The 22814-nt window shown below is 34.4% G+C and overlaps 1 pseudogene; it reads left to right on the top strand.

Annotated features, from left to right (window-relative positions):
• The window catches only part of LOC132434747 (E3 ubiquitin-protein ligase Mdm2-like), a 57045-nt pseudogene that overhangs the window by 478 nt on the left and 33753 nt on the right, over positions 1 to 22814 (top strand).

Genomic DNA, 22814 nt, shown 5'->3' with positions numbered 1-22814 from the left:
AAAGCCCTTGCGCAGAAACGAAGACCCAACACAGCCAAAAACAAACAAACAAACACATAAATAAATTAATTAATTAATTAAAAAAAAAAAAAAAAAACAAGAAGTGGAGATTTAAGCCTATGCCCAAATTGCCCTTTTAACTCAGAAGCTTAGTGGATTGTTTTTTAAATGCATTTTGCAGATTGATCTACTAGGCTTTTATGCCTTCTGCATGAAAATTGGTCTATAGTTTTGTCTTCATCATAGAGTTTAACGAATTTATTTATTTTTTTCCTTAGAGAAAGAATATAATCTGAAATCACTTTATAAATCTCCAGTGTGATAATTAAAGTTGGTATAAATATCCAGGGTAGATGTAGACTGAACACGCACAGTAGTGCTTGAGGTATTTCCCCAATCACAGCCCAGAACGTACTCAATTTTATCTACCATCACATTAAATAATTATTTCTAATTATGTGAGACTTTAATTTATAACATTATTTCCTTTCTCTTATCACTGCAACTATACACTTCACTACATCTACTGGGGTTAACAAAAATTCTCTTTGCAATCTAATCCTCTTTGTCAGCTAAAAGGAAGAGAAAATAAATGCAGGTATGGTACGTGCTGAAAGTTGGAATCAGAGGAATATACTATTTAAATAATGATTAAATATTTAGTCTAAATATATAGTCTATCTCCACAGATAGATAGATTTTGTATATGATATGTAAACTAGACAATAATTATTGCTTTTAACTGAACAGGAACTAGGTACAAATTGGTTCATAACTGGATCTTAAGGTCACATAGCCTATGTGATCCATATTTGGCATTACTCCATTCATTCCATTATACCTACTGCACTGCCAATACTAATGACTAATTCCTAAACTTCACAGAGCAATTAATCTCTCTCACTAACTGTGACATCACTGAATGTGGGATTTGTTCACCCTTTAATTCAATGAATCTCTCTAGTGACTAGATGTCTGCTCTTCCTTTCACCCCTGGGATCCTGAAGATATCCTGCTTACCAGTCTTATGGTATGTGTGGTATATTAAATTACTGTTCAGCATATATTCTCTATCTTCCTTTGACCTATTTGGGAAGAATATATTTCTGTGCTCCTCTGATATTGTGTGTAGACATGTAGCAAATAGTATGTAAATGGACATAATGTAAACAGAGGCCTGAAATGGTCTTGCACAAATGTGCCTCTTTTCTTCAGCCTCTGCAATTGCCAAGACAAGAATATAGCATACATAGTCCATTAAATCCCGGACCAGGGATCGAACTCATATCCCCTGCACTGGCACGCGGATTCCTAACCACTGCATCACCAGGGAAGTCCCAGTAGCAATAACTCTTATCAAACTAGGAATAAAAGGGAACTTTAAAATAATTTGGTGAAAAATATGTAAAAAATCCTAAGGCAAACAAGACATGTACTGTTGAAATATGGAACAAATTATTTCTGAGTTTGGGAATAATGCAAAAAATTCTATTTTCATCACTTGTATTCAGCATTGAACTGGATGTCCTAGCTGGTAGGATAAGGAAAAGGAAAATAAACAAAATTAATAATGATTAAAGAAATATAACTGACATTACTTCAGATCTCATTACTATGTATCTGAAAGTGCAAGAGTCTACAAACAAATAATAAAAATTAAGAATTGAATTTAGAAAGATTACTGTGTAGAAGATCAATATAAAAATCAATCATATTTTCATATTCCAACAAAAAATTTAAATTAATAAAAAACATAAAGCATCAAAATCATGCTAGATCTTGGAATACCCCAAAAGCAGATACAAATAAAAGGAATAAGTGCAAAGTTTATAAACTAGAAAATTTAACACTTTAAATATGTCAGTTCTCCTGATATTAATCTATAGATGCAATCTAATTTCAATTAAAATTACAGTGCTTTATTTTCTTGAAAATTGTTAAACTGTTTGGAAAAATTCAGGTTAAGAACAGCCAAAGCATATTATAGGGATAAGAACAAATCTAGAGGATTTAAACCACAGGACATCAATAACAATTATAAAGCTATGGTAACTAAGGAATTTTGAAATTGGCACAAGGACAGACAAACTGCACAAAACAACAGGGTAGAGTCAAGATAAGTATCCACATCTAGAAAGGCAGGTGATTTACAAGAAAATTGACACTGTAATGAGTGGGGAAATGGTGGTCTTTGAATATATGTTGCTGGTTCAAATGTATATCTGTATGGGGAAACAGAACATTTCTATTTGTTTTACTTTCCTACCTTAAACCACATACAAAAATTAAATTTAGTTGTAAAGCTAAAACAAGCAATCTTCTAGAAGAACACCAAAAAGAGTACCTTATAAACTTAGAGTATGTAAACATTTCTCAAACAGGACATACAAGGTACGAAACATTAAATAAAAAGCTAATAAATTATACTCCATTGAAAGTAAGAACTTTTGTTTATCAAATATATCACCAAAGGAGTGAAAGGACAAGCCTCAGCCTAGGAGAATATTTGTAATACATAAATCATTCATACCCAGAATACTTCTTAAAATTCCACGAATCAGTAAGAAAATAAAAATAAAACAGATTAAAAGTGGGGATAAGGGGCTTCCCTGGTGGCGCAGTGGTTGAGAGTCCGCCTGCCGATGCAGGGGACACGGGTTCGTGCCCGATCCGGGAAGATCCCACATGCCGCGGAGCGGCTAGGCCCGTGAGCCATGGCTGCTGAGCCTGCGTGTCTGGAGCCTGTGTCTGTGACGGGAGAGGCCACAACAGTGAGGCCACGTACCGCAAAAAAAAAAAAAAAAAAAAGTGGGGATAAGACTTGAACATACATTTCATCAAAGACAGTACTCAACCAGTATAAAGTAATCAACATTATTAATAATCAAGGAACTAAGCATTAAGTCCACAGTGAAGCACCCCTATCAGAGTAGTCAAAATTAAAAATATAGGCATTGCTATATGCTGGTGAGAATGTGGAGCAACTGGAACTTTGTTACATTACTATTGAATGTGTAAATTTTTCAACCATTTTGGACAACTGGTCATATCTGTTAAAGCTAAATAGAGCCGAGCCTATGACTCAGCAATTCTACTCCTAGGTATTTGCTAAATGGGTATATGCCCACCAAAACACAAACACAAGAATGTCCCTAGCAGCTCTATTCATAATAGCCCAAATCCAAGAATAAACAAATCTTGGACAAATAAATTGTTGCATAACTATACTGTAGAATACATTATAATAATTTGAAAAGATAACAAGGATAAACTGAAGATATACACAAAAACTTCCAATTCCATCTGTAATGGAGTAACAGGCATCAGATTTAATCCCCTACCTTAATCAACCAGGAAAGTCAAAAAAAATAGATTAAAAAAAAAAAGAGAGAGACTTTTTAAATTCTGGAAAACAAAGTATGCAAGACTGAGTTTCTTGGGAGAAGGGAAACAAAAAAGATGACCTCTGTGATTGACCCAGCTTAGTGACTGGAAAAGACTGTCAGGCCACAGGTGTAAATGGAGAAAATGCAAAAGAATCTAGAAGTCTGTTGATTTAAGAATACAGAAATAAGATTCAGGTAAGCTAAGCTGATTAGACTGCACTGAAAAATCCTGGAGAGGCAGCAGCTAAAAAAAAAGAAAAGTTGTGTGAGCTGCAGAGTTATTCCCTTGAGCCTTTGACCGAATACCAATCTGTGGGTTATTAAGAGAAAACTGCATGAGAAGGGAAAGAACCACTAGAAAGCAGTCAACTGCACAATTTCTAGAGGTCACACAGGCTTAGGGATAGTTTTCAAACCAGTTAAAGTGGAAACACCCCATAATACGCACAGCTTAGGGTTTTGAAAAGGTCATTGCCTCATTAGTAAGAATAAATTAACCTTAACCTAAAAATGTCTCTGGATTTGTCCCAATCAAGCCCAAAAGAAAACTCGAAAAATCAATATTATTCCAAGTAATTTAACTACTACATGTCAGAGCCAAGTTCAACACTATTTAAAGAAATATTTAAAAAGCTACTGCCAACATGATAAAGTTAATGATGTCTGACATGCAATGGAAAATTACCAAGCACATAAAGCAGGAAAATATGAACCATAAGGAGGAAGACGATCATTAGAAACAGGGAACGAGAGGATAGATAAATCAGAATCGACAGACAAGCATGTTTAGGTCAATATCTTGTAATAACCTATAATGGAAAAGAATCTGAAAAAGTATATATATATATATATATATATATATATATATACACACACACACACACACACACATACACACACACACACACATACATATATAAAATAAAAAAAGAAGTAGAGATTCCCTGCCCAGTCTCCCTCCTTTCTCCTTTTTCTAAATTTTATTTTTTTATTGAAGTATACTTGATTGACAGTTTTGTTAGTTTCAGGTGTACAGCAAAGTGATTCAGCTATACATGCATATCTGTATGTTTGGCAAACACTACCTTACCTGGATCAAGGTAATCTATCTATCTGTCTGTCTATCTATCTATCTATCTATTCTTTTTCAGATTCTTCTCCCTTATAAGTTATTACAAAATACTGAGTTGAGTTCCCTGAGCTATACAGTAGGTCCTTGTTGGTAATCTATTTTATATACAGTATGCAAAGGACTTCAGGGCCATAGGAAACAGAGGAGTTGTGGGGAAGGAAAGAACCTGTTTCCTTTAATCACCACTAGGAGAAATCTGCTTGGTGACAAGCAAGCCTGCTTTGGATTACTAAATGAGCAAAAATAAAAACAAAACAAAAAACCTATGTTAAGTCCTTAAATGTAAAGTTTTATTTCTTACCTAAATCACTGTTAACCTAATACAGAATTACCTATATAATTAGTGAAAAAAATTAAGTTTAGAATGGGTTCATTTTTCAACCATTGGAACACCCAAATTTATGAAAATCACAGCATGATTGCATAGATAATTAGTTCTGTTACTATATTAATCAGTGCTAAATTTCTAACTATTTAGGTACAGAAATACCTATTCTATTGAATATTCCTTTAAAGGCAAGAACAAGAAAAAACACATTGATATAATCTAGCCTGATCTTTAATTTTTATTTTTAAAGGTCTTGGTTATACTAAGCTATATGTAAATATAATCTTGTCATTTCAACTCCAAGGTTAGAAAAAATTTTGTATTAAAGAGAAACATATGTATATATATATATTTATAAACAAAAGTATTATTTTTTATATAAAAGAAGTATAAATAGAACCAAATTTTATCGGTGATAACACTCTGAAGTGTTGTGTATATCATAATAAGAATTAACCTATTTAGTTTTATAAATTATTGCTAAAATAGCCCTAACATTTCAGGGGCTTAATTTTGTTTTATGGTATCAAGGTAGTTTAATAATGTTACTTACACTTTAATTTAAACCCAAGAATTAGCTTGCTCAATCACATAATGTAGACTAAATGTAGTAGTGAATTACCAAATAGTTACAATGCAATATTTCTTAAAAATTAAAATATTATGTATGTATTTTTGGACTTTGCAAATGGTTTTAAAAGTTATTATGATTACAAAATTCTATTTTAAACTTCTAAACCTTACAGTAACCCAATCCATGTATTTATCAGTGCCAGTCTCAATACTAGTGTGCCTATCTGTTTATTCATATTGACATAACAGAAATAAGGAACAAGCGTCTGTCTCCAGATGATACACATTTCTTTAGAAAAACTGGGGAACTGAAAGAAGAGGAAGGCTGGATTACAGTTTCATACTTTCTCTATTGAATTCTTTTATTGTCATAACCTTATTTTTTTTGGAGCATCCAGGTTACTTTTCTACCCAAGGCCTTAAGACCAGTTCCTATTTTTTAACCAATAAAGAGTTTTGCTTATTTTTGCTTTTGTTCTCTGAAAGGATTTTGTGACCTATATGAATCTCTAAGTCTTATTAAAAAGAGTGAAAGTGAATGAAATTGTCCTTCAGTGTCACACAAAGTAGATTTGAGAAACATCTAAGACTACATTTAAAGTACTGTTTGTGAATAATGCTTTCTTGTTGATTATTGTTCTTGATAATTTATTTCATGGTAAATTAAATATCTTAATCATTTAAAAAAGAATGTTTAAAAACTAGCTATTATAAAGTCCTCCATATATTCAAGAAGTTAGAGGAAAATAGGAGCATGACGAGGAAAGAAACGGAAGATAATAAAAAAGAATAGAAGTTCTAGAAATAAAATATACCATGTCTGAAATAAAAATAATTGAAAAGAATTAATAGAAGATTAAAGCCCTGCCGAAAATAAGGATACATGTACTTGAAGACACAGAAATAAATATTCCAAAATGAAGCAGAGAGAGAAAAAAGACTGAATAATAATTTAAAAAATGACTTATGGGACAACATCAAACAGTGTAGCACACATGCTATTGGATTGCAGAAAAAGGGAAGTCAGGTGAAGGGAAAAAAGTTTTGAAGAAATAGTGGCAGAAATTTTTCAAAATTTTCTGTGAACTAAATCTATAGACCAGGAATCTCAATGAACACCAAGGGGAATAATTACAACAATAAAAACAAACAAACAAAAGACACTACACCAGGACACACCATAACTAAATTTGTGGAAACCAGTGGTAAAGAGAAAATCTAAAGAGCAGCCAGAGATAAGAGATGTATTACTTACAGAAGATTAAACATACAAATGACACCAGACTTCTCGTCATAACCCCTGTAAGCCATAAGACAGTGGAGTAAAGTCTTCAAAGGATTTAGCCACCACCACCACAGCAAAAAACAAACTAAAAAAAAAAAAAAACTTTCAACAATCATTGATAAACATCTAGAACCATAATATGTAAAGAACTCCCACATCTCACCAATAAAAGACAAACAACCCAGTATTTAAAATGTGCAAAGGATTTGAACAGACACTTCTTCAAAGAAGATATAAAGATTCCTTTGTCACAAAGGTGGAGCACGGCTCCCCACATGTAATTGTAGGCTACTCTTTGTGACTTATTTATAAAGAGGATAATATGGAAAGGAGGGAAGGAGTAATTTTACAGTGGGAAAATTTGGCTAACACTACCTTACCTGGATCAAGGTAATCATTATCAGTGATAAATCATATTATAGAATATACCTTTTGATATAGTATGTTGAGAATGGCAATTTATCTCTGTTATCCTTCTCTTAAAAATCCATAACCACAGTCCTACCATGAGAAAAACACAAACTGAGGAATATTCTATGAAACACCTGATCCTTACCCCTCAAAACTGTCAAAGTTATCAAAAACAAAGCAAGTCTGATAACTGTCAGAGCCCAAGGAAGCCTAAGGAGACATGAAAAGTAAATGTAATGTGGTATTCAACACTGGACCCTGAAATAGAAAGAGAACATTAGGGAAAAAGTAGTGAAATTGGAAAAAAGTATGGATTTAGTGAATAATAATGTATCATAACTGGTTCATTAGTTCACAGTTGTGACAATATACAATAGTAATGTAAAATATTAATAGAAGAAATGGTATATAATATATAGGAAATCTGCAACTTTTCTGTAAGTATAAAACTATTGAAAGGTTTAATTAAATTTTAAAAAGATAAGAGAATATGATAAACAATTTTCTAACAAAGGTATCTATTAGTTAAAATGGACTAATTCCTTGAAAGACACGAACTACATAATTTCACTCAAGAAGAGATACATAAACTAAATAGAGTGATATCTGCTAAGTAAATTGAATTCAAAGTTTAAAACTTTCAAGCAAAACAGCATTTTAGATTCATTTGGCTTCACTGGTGCATTCTACCAAACACTTAAGGAAAAATATAACCTATTTAAAAAAAAAAAACAAAAATAGAAAAGGAGAAAATACTTCTCAATTCATTTTATGAGGTCAGTGTTACTGTGATATCAAATTAGACAAAGGCATTAAAAGAACAGAAAACTACAGACCAATATCTATCATGAACATAGATACAGATATTCTTTACAGCACTGTGGTAAACAATGCAGCAAAATATATATAAAATGGACATCACAACCGAGATGGATTCACATCATGAATGCAAGGTTGGTTTAAAAAATCAGTACATACAATCCACCATATTAAGGTAAGTAAAAAGATCATATAACGATATGAATGTATGTGGAAAAGTGTTTGCTAGATCTCAACACCCATTCATAATAAAAGCTCTCAGTAACTAGGAGTAGGAAAGAACTTCCTCAACCTGATAAAGAACCTACTTGTGGATACTTATGGATGAAAATTTGTTTTTCCTCTTAAGATTGGACACAAGGCAAAGATGTCTGCTCTCATCACCTGTTGTCTGATATTGACTGGAGGTCCTAAACACCTAAAGCAAGGCAAGAAAAAGAATACCTGCTCTAATGTTTTATTTCTTCTGTTTTCCTCTCCCCTTTCATCTCCAGGTAAGAAACAAGGAGAAACAGGCAGACAGAGACAGAGTAAGAGAGGGGGTGGGTACAGGGGGAGGGAGGTTGGTTTTATCTTTTCTCTGAAGCTTCAGTGCCAGCTAATTACACCCAGGCTCAACTGTAGCACCATTTTTCTTCAAACAAAGACATTTCCCTTTACTTGATTAATTAAAATGCCAGTGAGAACAATACTTTTACTTTTCACAGAGAATGGAAATATATTTAGGAATCTAGTTTAATCTCTCCTTCCCAAAGGCTGTACAGGTACAAGGAGAAGAACAGCTGATCATTATAAAGTTTGGGTCAACTATTGTTTAGCATCTTCACAGAAAAAAAAAAGTACAGCTACCTATTAAAGACACCTCCTGGTAAACTTCATGCCATGAATCCTTTTTAGATATTCACTTTTTCAGTATTTTCTAACTGCTAATCATGACCCATTAATGCAGCGGTCCCCAACTGTTTTGGCACCAGGGACTGGTTTCGTGGAAGACAATTTTTCCACGGACCAGAGTGGGATGGTTTCAGGATGATTCAAGCACATTACATTTATTGTGCAGCTTTATTTCTATTATTACATTGTAATATATAATGAAATAATTATACAACTCACCATAATGCAGAATCAGTGGGAGCCCTGAGCTTGTTTTCCTGCAACTAGATGGTCCCATCTGAGAGTGATGGAAGACAGTGACACCTGAAGTGTGTTGCTTATGTCCAGTCTACTCCATAAGATGCAGCTTAATTGTCACTTGCCACTCACTGATAGGGTTTTGCTATGAGTCTGCAAGCAACTGATTTATTATGGTCTCTGTGCAGTCAAACCTCTCTGCTAATGATAATCTGTATCAGCAGCCGCTCCCCAGCGCTCGAATCACCGCCTCAGCTCCACCTCAGATCATCAGGTGTTAGATTCTCATAAGGAGCGTGCAACCTAGATCCCTCACGTGTGCAGTTCACAGTAGGGTTTGCACTCCTATGAGAATCTAATGCCTCTGCTGATCTGACAGGAGGTGGAACTCAGACGGTAATGGGAGCAATAGGGAGCGGCTGTAAATACAGATGAAACTTCACTCAATAGCCCCCCGTTCACCTCCTGCTGTGCAGCCTGGCCCCTAACAGGCCATGGTCCGGTATCAGTCCATGGCCTGGGAGTTGGGGACCCCCTGTATTAATGGCTCAAGGCTGTGACATCATTTTTTAAAAATAAAGCAGAGAAGAATATATTAGAAATGATAATTTCAGTGAGTCTCTCACATATAGTGATATTAATAACTGTTTTCTGCAAACTTTGGCTTGGTCACATATATATACATTTACATATGGGAGTTTTTGATTACAATATTTAATTTATTCTTATTTCAATTGACAATAAAATGTTCAAAATAAACTACATTAGTTGGTTGTTGATTATTTATTTGAAAAGAATATAGAATTCTCCCTAACAATGGCTAAATGTGTGCTTTAGGGTAAGTTTGTGGGTGTCTGTGTGGTAGAATATATATAACATAAAATTTCCCATTTTAACCATTTAAATGTACAATTAAGTGGCATTAATTACATTCACAGTTTTGGGCAACCACATATCAATATTTCCAAAACCACTCAAAATAGATACTCTGTAATCATTAATAACTCCCCATTCTTCCCTCCACTTGGCCCTTGATAACCTGTAATCTTCTTTCTGTCTTCATAAATTTATTTATTTTAGATAGTATTTTATATAAGTGGAATAATAAGATTTTTTTTCCTTTTATATCTGGTTTATTTCACTTAGCACAATTTTTTTAAGGCTTATCCATGTTGCAGCATGTATCAGAACTTCATTTTTATGGCTGAATAATATTCTATTATGTGCCATATTTGTTAATTTATCTTTTATCTTTGGATGGACACCTGGATTATTTCTAACTTTTGGCTATTGTGAAAAATGTTTTTTACAATCATTGGCATACAAGTTTTTGCATCCTTGTGTTCAGTTATTTTGGGAATATGCCTAGAAGTGGAATAACTGGGTCAAATGGTAACCCTATGTTTAGCTTTTTGAGGAACTGACCTTTTTCCACAGTGGATATATCAGTTTACTTTCTTACCAATAATGTACGAGAATTCTGGTTTCTCCAGATCTTCTTCAACACTTGTTCATTTTATTATTATATTATTGCTATTATTACTGCCACCTAGTGGGTGTAAAGTGGTACTTCTAAGTGGTTTTGATTTGCATTTCCCTAATGCTAATCAAATGTTTTTTTTAATGTGTTTACTGGCCATTTGTATACCTTCTTTTTTTTTAATTAAAAAAAAAAAATTAATTGAAGTATGGTTGATTTACATAGCCACTGTTTTTTATTTATTCACTTATTGGCCTCACCCTGCAGCATGCAGGATCTTAGTTCCCCAACCAGGGACTGAGCCCATGCCCCCCGTATTGGGAGTGCGGAGTTTTATCCCCTGGACCACCAGGGAAGTCCCATTTGTATACCTTCTTTAAAGAAATATCTACTCAAGTCTTTTGTCCATTGTTAAATTTTTTTTTTAATTTTTGTTTTTCAGTTTTAGGAGTTCTTTATATAATCTGGATATTAAACCCTTATCAAATATATGATTGATTTCCTCCCATCCTTTTTCATTTTTTTGTCTTCATTTTATCCATTGTGTTTATATTTTATTAATAAAGTTCTCTGATGAAGAAACATTTTAAAAAATTTGATGAAAAACTTGTTTCTTTTGTTGCCTATGCTTTAGGTGTCATATTTAAGAAACCAAGACCAAATCTAAGATCATGAAGATTTCCTCCTCTATGTTTTCTTCTCTAAGTTTCATAATGAAGCTCTTAATATTGTCTTTGACTCATTTTGAGTTACTTTTTCTATGTGTTGTAAGGTAAGGATCCAATTATATTTTTTGCATGTGAATATCCAGTTTTTCCAGCATCATTTGTTGGCGAGACTATTCTTGTCCTATTGAATGGTCTCAGCACCCTTACTGAAAATTGTGACCATATATATGAGGGCTAATATTTATAGTAAAAAAAAAAAAAATAACACAATCAGTTATAACATGTTATATTTTATCTGAGAATCTGGATGCAAAGCTGGAGGGAAACATGCCATCCTAAGTATTTAGCACTGATAAAAGTCTAGGAGTAGGGGGCATTTAGAGTAAGGACAATCAATTGCATAATAATTCAGTAAACCCACAAGATGAGCACTGGCAAGCCCCCTACCCTTTCCCGAAAATGTAAAGAGTAGTGCATTTTAAACAACCACCTGAAAGAAAACCAAGCCTAGATTATAAATGTGGCTGTGGATTGTAGAGATCGAAAAAGTACAATTAGGAAGGCAACGACAACTTCTTTAAAAAGTAAAAACATTCACAGAGAAAGTAAGTTTTAGTTCCACCTCTTTGTAAAACTTTCTCCTGGAAAACTTACGGAAATGTCATTGCATAAAATATTGGTTTCACAAATACATCAGAATATGGGTCAGGTTGATAAATTGTACTGGAAATGGCATAACTACAAAATGTTATGTCTTACAGAGCTACATCAAATGACTATTTGTAGAAAATTAAGCCCCATGCACTTAAAACTGGATTCATTTCTTTCTAATTTTATTGAACAGGATTTACCATTAAAGTGGACACTGAGAGACCTTGATATTTTTACATATCCTGCCACGATTTTCTTTGACACCTTGGAAAGTAATTTAAACTCAATAAAATGAAGATAATTGCACTTACCTCACAGAGATGTAGAGGGCATTAATGAGATCACGTCTACAAAGTGATTCAAAGTCTTTAGTTGGTAATATAAATAGCAAGCATAACTACATTTTTCCAGATGTCTAATAATGATAACTGTAAATATGATGAACTGAAAAGTTAAAAGGCTGCCAGTAAAAGTAAAATGTTTTCATTTTAATTGCTAGTCATTTAAATGTTCCCTCTTGCATGTTTGGATTATAGAAAATGCACAGAAGTGTTAATTATGAGTTCCATTTTAATAAGGACATGTCCCCCAAGTTTAGATTCAAGAGTACTTAACTTCTAGCCAGATAAGGAAAAACTGAACTACCTCTTCTTTGCAATTATGTCTAATAAATCACCGTAGATAAAATAAATCACAGCATAAATTTTAATGAAACCTATACATTACTTCTTCAAAATGTTTCTTAATATGAAATACAAGATCATGACTTCAGTTCCAAATCCCATTACTCAATTGTCATACCTTCAGTGTGTCTTTATTCCTGAGCTGATAAAGCCAAATACTAATATCCCCCATTCAGTTCCTATCCTGTTAAATATTTCTCAGGGCAGAAATACTTGTAATAAGTCCCAAACTATTTTTAAGTTCAGAGCCTACACTATAATCCTACTGCTGTCAACCATTTGTGAATTAAAGTACTTATCTTTAAAACTGAATTGCATTTTACATTAAATGAGCCAGAAAAAGCAATGTTGATTCTAACGGGAACAGGCATGATAATCTCCTGGAAAAGATGCTTTTCAAAGCACTGATTCTTGGCAGCTTGGTGGTTCACTGTCTACTCTACTTGGCCATGGGATAAGCATTGCACACAGGGACTTTGAAATGAGACCAGACATTAGGTCTGGATTCAATAAATACCAGAGGAAAAGAGGTCACTCTGTACAGCAACCAGAAGGGTAATTGCATCCTAAAGGACAGCAGAATTTCTTGTCACGTCCCATGAGAGTGGTTTGGGTTGCATTGATCTGACTGGTTATTGTTGGATCTCATCCAACAGGTTGTCAGAATCCAATAGTCGATCATGCTCCACACACACAAATAAGAAAAGCAAAAGCTGAGACAGAAAAATTCCAGTGACTTCTTGGAATAAGAAAACAAATTTTATTTCCTTTTAACCTTCCTCTGTAATCCATCAAAATTAATGAGTTCATTGCTGGATATTGAAGTCAAAACAAATGCATTCAGCTTCTGCACATGGCCCCTCGAGCTGAGGAGTCACCGCTGCCATTTCCCATGAGAAACTTTAGTCTGAAGTGCAGGGGGTGAGACCTCTGAATGTGGCCCCCTGTGAGCAAGTGGAACTAGACTGAGCACAGAGGAAAAGTTAAAAAGTTTGGAGAATCCTGAAGTCGTAAACCTCAGGTCCAGATGTAAACCTGGGTGGAAAGTGTAACCTGGGTCTCAGACACTGGTCGAAACCCCGACGCTGAACTCTGGAGCAGAGAAAGCAAGTGCCCGGCACCCCACATGACTCAGACCTGACGCCCAGCCCTCAGGAGACTGCACCTGAATGGGAAGCCCCTGAGAGGGGGCCGACCCTCAGGCGTCTGTGGGACCCGAGGAGAGGAGCCCTCACAGAATGCCCAGGCCTTAGGTGACCCAGTGATAGGACGGCTGCCCGAGCCATGTGGCTGACAGGGTCTTGGTGCTCTGGCCTGGTGTCAGGCCTGAGCCTCTGAGATGGGAGAGCCAAGATCAGGACACTGGACGACCAGTGACCTCCCGGCCCCATGTAATATAAATTGGCGAGAGCTCTTCCAGAGATCTCCACCTCAACGCTGAGACCCAGCTCCACCCAATGGTCAGCAAGCTGCAGTGCTGGATGCCCCATGGCAAACAACTAGCAAGACAGGAACACAAACCCACTCATTAGCAGAGAGCCTGCCTAAAATCATACTAAGTTTACAGACACCCAAAAACACACTACCGGATGCAGCCCTGTCCACCAGAAAGACAAGATCCAGCCCCACCCACCAGAACACAGGCACCGTCCCCTCCACCAGGAAGCCTACGCAAGCCACTGAACCAACCTTATGCACTGGAGGCAGACACCAAAAACAATGGGAACTAAGAACCTGCAGCCTGTGAAAAGGAGAACGCAAACACAGTAAGTGAAGCAAAATGAGAAGACAGAGAAATACACAGCAGATGAAGGAACAAGGTAAAAACCCACCAGACCAAACAAATGAAGAGGAAATAGACAGTCTACCTGAAAATAATTCACAGCAATGATAGTAAAGATGATCAAAATCTTGGAAACAGAATGGAGAAAATACAAGAAACGTTTAATAAGGACTTAGAAATAAAGAGCAAACAAACAATGATGAACAACACAATAAATGAAATTAAAAATTCTCTAGAAGGAATCAATTGCAGAATAACTGAGGCAGAAGAATGGAGAGTGACCTGGAAGACAAAATAGTGGAAATAACTACCACAGAGCAGAATAAAGACAAAAGAATGAAAGAATTGAGGACAGTCTCAGAGACCTCTGGGACAATATTAAATGCACTAACATTCAAATTACAGGAGTCCAGGAAGTAGAGAAAAAGAAAGGAACTGAGAAAATATTTGAAGAGATTATAGTTGAAAACTTCCCTAACAAGGAAAAGGAAATAGTCAATCAAGTCCAGGAAGCACAGAGTCCCATACAGGATAAATCCAAGGAGAAACACAACACACATATTAATCAAACTATCAAAAATTAAATACGAGGAAAAAATATTGAAAGGGAAAAGCAACAAATAACATACAAGGGAATCCCACAAGGTTAACAGCTGATTTCTCAGCAGAAACTCTGCAAGCCAGAAGGGAGTGGCAGGACATATTTAAAGTGATGAAAGGGAAAAACCTGCAACCAAGATTACGCTACCCAGCAAGGATCTCATTCAGATTCAACAGAGAAATTAAAACCTTTACAGACAAGCAAAAGCTGAGAGAGTTCAGCACCACCAAATCAGCTTTACATCAAATGCTAAAGGAACTTCTCTAGGCAGGAAACACAAGAGAAGGAAAAGACCTACAAAAAGAAACCCCAACAATTGATAAAATGGTAATAGGAACGTACATATCGATAATTACCACAAATGTAAATGGATTAAAGGCTCCAACCGAAAGACATAGACTGGCTGAATGGATGCAAAAACAAGACCCGTACATATGCTGTCTACAAGAGACCCACTTAAGACCTAGGGACACATACAGACTGAAAGTGAGGAGATGGAAAAAGATATTCCATGCAAATGGAAATCAAAAGAAACCTGTTGTAGCAATTCTCATATCAGACAAAATAGACTTTAAAATAGACTATTACGAGAGACAAAGAGGGACACTACAGAATGATCAAGGGATCAATCCAAGAAGAAGATATAACAATTGTAAATGTTTATGCAACCAACATAGGAGCACCTCAAAACATAAGGCAAATGCTAACAGCCATAAAAAGGGAAATCGACCGTAACAAAATAATAGTAGGGGACTTTAACACCCCAGTTTCACCAATGGACAGATCATCCAAAATGAAAATAAATAAGAAAACACAAGCTTTAAATGACACAATAAACAAGATGGACTTAATGATCTTTATAGGACATTCCATCCAAAACCAACAGAATACACATTCTTCTCAAGTGCTCATGGAACATTCTCCAGGATAGATCATATCTTGGATCACAAATCAAGCCTTGGTAAATTTAAGAAAATTGAAATCGTATCAAGTATCTTTTCTGACCACAATGCTATGAGACTAGGTATCAATTACAGGAAAAATACTGTAAGAAATACAAACACATGGAGGTTAAATAATATGCTACTAAATAACCAAAAGATCACTGAAGAAATCAAAGAGGGAATTAAAAAAAAATACTTAACAAATGGCAATGAAAACAAGATGACCCAAAACCTATGGTATGCAGCAAAAGCAGTTCTAAGAAGGAAATTTATAACAATACAATCCTACCTCAGAAACAAGAAACATCTCAAATAAACAACCTAACTTGACACCTAAAGCAATTAGAGAAAGAAGAACAAAAACCCCGCAAACTTAGCAGAAGGAAAGATATCATAAAAATAAGATCAGAAATAAATGAAAAAGAAATTAAGGAAACAATAACAAAAATCAATAAAACTAAAAGCTGGTTCTTTGAGAAGATAAAAAAAAATTGATAAACCATTAGCCAGACTCATCAAGAAATAAAGGGAGAAGACTGAAATCAACAGAATTAGAAATGAAAAGGGAGAAGTAACTAACAACTGACACTGCAGAAATACAAAGAATCATAAGGGATTACTACAAGCAACTATATGCCAGTAAAATGGACAACCTGAAGAAATGAACAAATTCTTAGAAAAGCACAAACTTCCAAGACTAAACCAGGAAGAAATAGAAAATATAAACAGACCAATCACAAGCACTGAAATTGAAACTGTGATTAAAAATCTTCCAACAAACAAAAGTCCAGGACCAGATGGCTTCACAGGCGAATTCTATCAAACATTATAGAAGAGCTAACACCCATCCTTCTCAAAATCTTCCAAAACATAGCAGAGGGAGGAACACTCCCAAACTCATTCTACGAGGCCACCATCACCTTGATACCAAAACCAGACAAAGATGTCACAAAGAAAGAAAACTACAGACCAATATCACTGATGAACATAGATGCAAAAGTCCTCAACAAAATACTAGCAAACAGAATCCAACAACACATTAAAAGGATCATACACCATGATCAAGTGGGGTTTATCCCAGAATGTAAGGATTCTTCCATATACGTAAATCAAACAATGTGATACAGTAGATTAACATACTGAAGGATAAAAACCATATGATAATCTCAATAGATGCATAAAAAGCTTTTGACAAAATTCAGTACCCATTTATGATAAAAATTCTCCAGAAAGTAGGCATAGAGGACACTTAGCTCAACATAATAAAGGCCATATATGACAATTCCACAGCCAACTTCGTTTGCAATGGTGAAAAACTGAACCCATTTCCACTAAGATCAGGAACAAGACAAAGTTGCCCACTCTCACCACAATTATTCAACATAGTTTTGGAAGTTTTAGCCACAGCAATCAGTGAAGAAAAATAAGTAAAAGGAATACAAATCAGAAAAGAAGAAGTAAAACTGTCACTGTTTGCAGATGACATGATACTATATATAGAGAATCTTAAAGATGTTTGCAGATGACATGATACTATATATAGAGAATCTTAAAGATGATACTATATATAGAGAATCTTAAAGATACTATATATAGAGAATCTTAAAGAATCTTAAAGATGCTTAAAAATCTTAAAGATCTTAAAGATTCAGAAAGAGAATCTTTCTGAATCTTAAAATCAGAAAACTACTAGAGCTAATCACTGAATTTGGTAAAGTTGCAGGATACAAAATTAATGTACATAAATCTCTTGCATTCCTATACACTAATGATGAAAAATCTGAAAGAGAAATTAAGGAAACAATCCCATTTACCATTACAACAAAAAGAATAAAATACCTAGGAATAAACCTACCTAAGGAGACAAAAGACCTGTATGCAGAAAACTATAAAACACTGATGAAAGAAATTAAAGATGATACAAACATATGGAGAGATATACCATGTTCTTGGATTGGAAGAATCAACATTGGGAAAATGACTCTACTACCCAAAGCAATCTACAGATTCAATGCAATGTCTATCAAACTACCAATGGCATTTTTCACAGAAGTAGAACAAAAAATTTCACAATTTGTATGGAAACACAATAGACCCCCGAATAGCCAAAGCAACCTAGGGAAAGAAAAATGGAGGTAGAGGAAACAGGCTCCTGGACTTCAGACTATACTATAAAGCTACAGTAATCAAGACAGTATGGTACTGGCACAAAACCAGAAATATAGATCAATGGAACAGGATAGAAAACCCAGAGTTAAACCCATGTACATATGATCACCTTATCTTTGATAAAGCAGGCAAGAATATACAATGGAGAAGAGACAGTCTCTTCAATAAGTGGTGCTGGGCAAACTGGACAGCTACGTGTAACAGAATGAAAGTAGTACACTCCCTAACACCATATACAAAAATAAACCCCAAATGGATGAAAGACCTAAATGTAAGGCCTGACACTATAAAACTCTTAGAGGAAAACATAAGAAGAACACTGTTTGACACAAATCACAGCAAGATCCTTTTTGACCCACCTCCTAGAGAAATGGAAGTAAAAACAAAAATAAACAAATAAATGGAACCTAATGAAACTTAAAAGGTTTTACACAGCAAAAGAAACCGTAAACAAGACGAAAAGACAACCCTGAGAATGGGAGAAAATATTTGCAAATGAAGCAATGGACAAAGGATTAATCTCCAAAATATACAAGCAGCTCATGCAGCTCAATATCAAAAAAACAAGCAACCCAATCCAAAAATGGGCAAAAGATCTAAACAGACATTTCTTCAAAGAAGATATACAGATAGCCAACAAACACATGAAAGGATGTTCAACATCACTAATTATTAGAGAATTGCAAATCAAAACTACAATGAAGTATCACCTCACACCAGTCAGAATGGCCATCATCAAAAAATCTACAAACAGTAAATGCTGGAGAGGGTGTGGAGCACAGGGAACCCTCTTGCATTGTTGGTGGGAATGTAAATTGATACAGCCACTATGGAGAACAGTAGGGAGGTTACTTAAAAAACTAAAAATAGAAGTACCATATGACCCAGCAATCCCACTACTGGGCATATACCCTGAGAAAACCATAATTCAAAAAGAGTCATGTACCACAATGTTCATTGCTGCTCTATTTACAATAGATAGGACATGGAAGCAACCTAAGTGTCCATCGACAGATGAATGGATAAATAAGATATGGCCCATATATACAATGGAATATTACTCAGCCATAAAAAGAAACGAAATTGAGTTATTTGTAGTGAGGTGGATGGACTTAGAGTCTGTCATGCAGAGTGAAGTAAGTCAAAAAGAGAAAAACAAATACCGTATGCTAACACATACATATGGAATCTAAAAAAAAAAAAAAATGGTTATGAAGAACCTAGGGGCAGGACAGGAATAAAGACCCAGAAGTAGATGATGGACTTAAGGACACCTGGAGGGGGAAGGGTAAGCTGGGACGAAGTGAAAGTGTGCCATGGACTTATATATACTACCAAATGTAAAATAGCTAGCTAGTGGGAAGCAGCTTCATAGCACAGGGAGATCATCTTCGTGCTCTGTGACCACCTAGAGGGGTGGGATAAAGAGGTTGGGAGGGAGATTCAAGACGGAGGAGCTATGGGGATATATGTATAGCTGATTCACTTTGTTATAAAGCAGAAACTAACACACCATTGTAAAGCAATTATACTCCAATAAAAATGTTAAAAAATTATTACAAAAAATAATAAAATAAAATTAAGAAAACAAGTCCATTTGTAATAACATACAAAAACTTGGCATACGTAGAAATAAATGTAATAACTAAAAGAAGAGTAAGAGAGATGCAGTAAAAACTACAAAGCATGTTGAAAAAAATAAAAGACCTAAGTAAATGAAGATGTATCTGTGTTTATTGATTAGAAGAAAAGATTTTTAGGATGGCAATACTTCTTGTGTCAAGCCACAGATCCCATGCAATTCTTATCAAAATCTCAGGTGAACTTTATTTTTCCAGAAATTGACAGGCTGATTCTAAAATTTTATGGAAATTCAAGGGACCCAGAAAATTTCATCTTGTACAAGGGGAATAAAGTTGGAAGATTCATAGTACATGATTTTAAAACTTACTACAGATCTATAGTAATCAAGACCGTGTGATAGTGGCTTAAAAATAGATTTATAGATAAAGTTAATAGAATTAAGAGTTCATAAATAAACCCATACATTTGTGGTGAATTGAATTTTGGCAAAAATAACAATGCTATTCAATTGGAAAATAAATTAATCTTTTTAGCAACTGGTGCTAGCATAGCAGGATATTTACTAGCAAAAGAATAAAGTTGGAATCCTGTTTCACAAAGTATACAAAAGCTAACAAGATGGCTTGAAGAAAAAAATGTAAGTACTAAAACAATAAAATTTTTAGAAGAAAACAGGTGAAAAATTTTGTGACCTTCGATTTGGCAATGGTTTCTCAGTTATGACATCTAAAGTACAGAAATCAAAGAAGACAGATTAGATTTCATTAAAATTAAAAAACTTTGTATTTCAAAGAACACTATCAAGAAAATAGAAGCTTAACCAAAAGAATGAAAGAAGGTATTTGCTAATCATGTGTCTGATAAACTCTAGTATACAGAAAAAAAGAAATTATATTACCTCATGGTAGGCACAAACCAAAAAAATCTATAATATATACACATCCAAAAAAAAGAGCAAGGAATCTAAACACAGCACTAAAGATAATCATCACATCACAAGGGAAGAGAGCAAAAGAAGAAAGAAACAAAAAACAAAACAATCTTGAGAAAAAAGAACAAAGCTGCAGTTATCGCACTCCCTGATTTCAACCTATAATACAAAACTACAGTAATTAAAGCAGTATGATACTGCCATAAAAACAGACAAATATATCAATGGAAAAGAACAGAGTCCAGAAGTGAACCCACACTTATATGGTCAATGACAAAGAGGCAAAAATACACAATGGGGAAAAGACAGCCTTTTCAATAAATGGTGTTGGAAAAAACTGGACAAATACATGTGAAATAATCAACCTGGACTACTTTGTTACACCATATAGAAAAATAAACTCAAAGTGGGTTAAAGACTTAGATATAAGGCCTGAAATGATAATTCCTTGAAGAAAACATAGGTGGTGCTATCTTTGACATTGGTCTTTGAAATACTTTTTGGATATGTCTCCTCAGGCAAAGGAAACAAAATAAAAATAAACAAATGGAACTACATCAAACTAAAAGTCTTTTGCACAGTGAAGGAAACTAGCAATGAAACAAAAAGGCCACCTACTGAATGGGGAAGATATTTACAAACAATATATCTGATAAGGGATTAATATCTAAAATATACAAAGCACTCATACAACTTAACTTAAAACATTATAATCTGATTAAAAAAATGGGCACAGGACCTGAGTAAATATTTTTCCAAAGAAGACATACAGATGGCCAATAGACACATGAAAAGATGTTCAACATCACTAATCATCAGAGAAATGAAAATCAAGTCCACAATGAGATGTCACATCACATATGTCAGAATGGTTATTATCCAAAAGACAACAAATAACAAATATTGGTGAGGATGTGTAGAAAAGGGATTACTTGTACCCTGTTGGTAGAAATGTTAATTGGTGCAGCCACTATGGAAACAGTATGGAAATTTCTCAAAAAAATAAAAATAAAATTATGGTACAATCCAGCAATTCCACTTCTGGGTATTCTTCCAAAGATAACAAAAACAGTAATTCAAAAAAGGTATATGTACCCTTTTTTTCACTGCAGCATTATTCACCAAGGGAGCAACTGAAGTTACCATCAATAGATAGATGGATAAAGAAGATGTGTTGTATATATATATACAAAAGCATACTACTCAGCCACAAAAAAAGAATGAAATCTTGCCATTGTGATAACATGGATGGACCTAGAAAGTATTATGCTAAGTAAAATAAGTCAGGAATCTAAAAACAAAACAAAATGACAAAAAAAACAGAAACAGAGTCATAAGTACAGAAAACAAACAGGTAGTTGATAAGAGGGGAGGGGAGTGGTGGGAATGAGTGAAATAGATAAGGGAAATTAAGAGGTACAAACTTCCAGTTACAAAATAAATGAACTAGAATATAGGAATACAGTTAATGTAATATCTGTGTGTAGGCTGATGGGAACTAGACTTATCATGATGTTCATTTTGTATAGAAATATAAAATCACTACGTTGTACACCAGGAACTAACATAGTGTTGTAGATCAATAATACTTCAAAAAACTCGACAACCAACCAAACAAACAAACAACAAATCTGATCTCTGAAAAAAAGATCATATTTGTAGTTATGAGAGGAGGGGGCAGCGGTAAGGGGAATTGGATGAAGGTGGTCAAAAGTGACAAAGTTTTATTTATACGATAAATAAATACTAGGGATGCATGTATAATATGATGAATATAATTAATAGTGCTATGTCATATATGAAAGTTTTTAAGAGAGTAAATCCTAAGAGTTATCATCCCAAGGAGAAAATATTTAAATTTTTTTTATTTTGTATCTATATGAGATGATGGATGTTCGTAAACTTATTGTGGCCATCATTTTATGATGTATGTAAATCAAATAATTATGCTGTACACCTTAACCTTCTATGGCGCTGTATGTCAATCATATCTCAATAAAACTGGAAGGAAAAAATATCCACATATTAGTGGATTGGTGCATTTCAAACCTGGGTTGTTCAAGGATCAAGTGTAGTTTACATCACTTTGCTCAGAGCCTTCTAATGACTTCTCATTCTACTCAAGATACTTAGGTTAGTATAAATTCTAGTGTTTTTCTTTTTTTCAGCTTGAATTATTTCTGATATGAAATGTCTTATTTCTCTGGTCACTATTAAGAGTATTTCCTTTTCACTGGTTTTCAACAGTTGGATTT

The sequence above is a fragment of the Delphinus delphis genome, chromosome 12 (assembly GCF_949987515.2).
Source record: "Delphinus delphis chromosome 12, mDelDel1.2, whole genome shotgun sequence".
NCBI lineage: Eukaryota > Metazoa > Chordata > Mammalia > Artiodactyla > Delphinidae > Delphinus > Delphinus delphis.
This window is presented reverse-complemented; position numbering and strand designations above follow the sequence as displayed.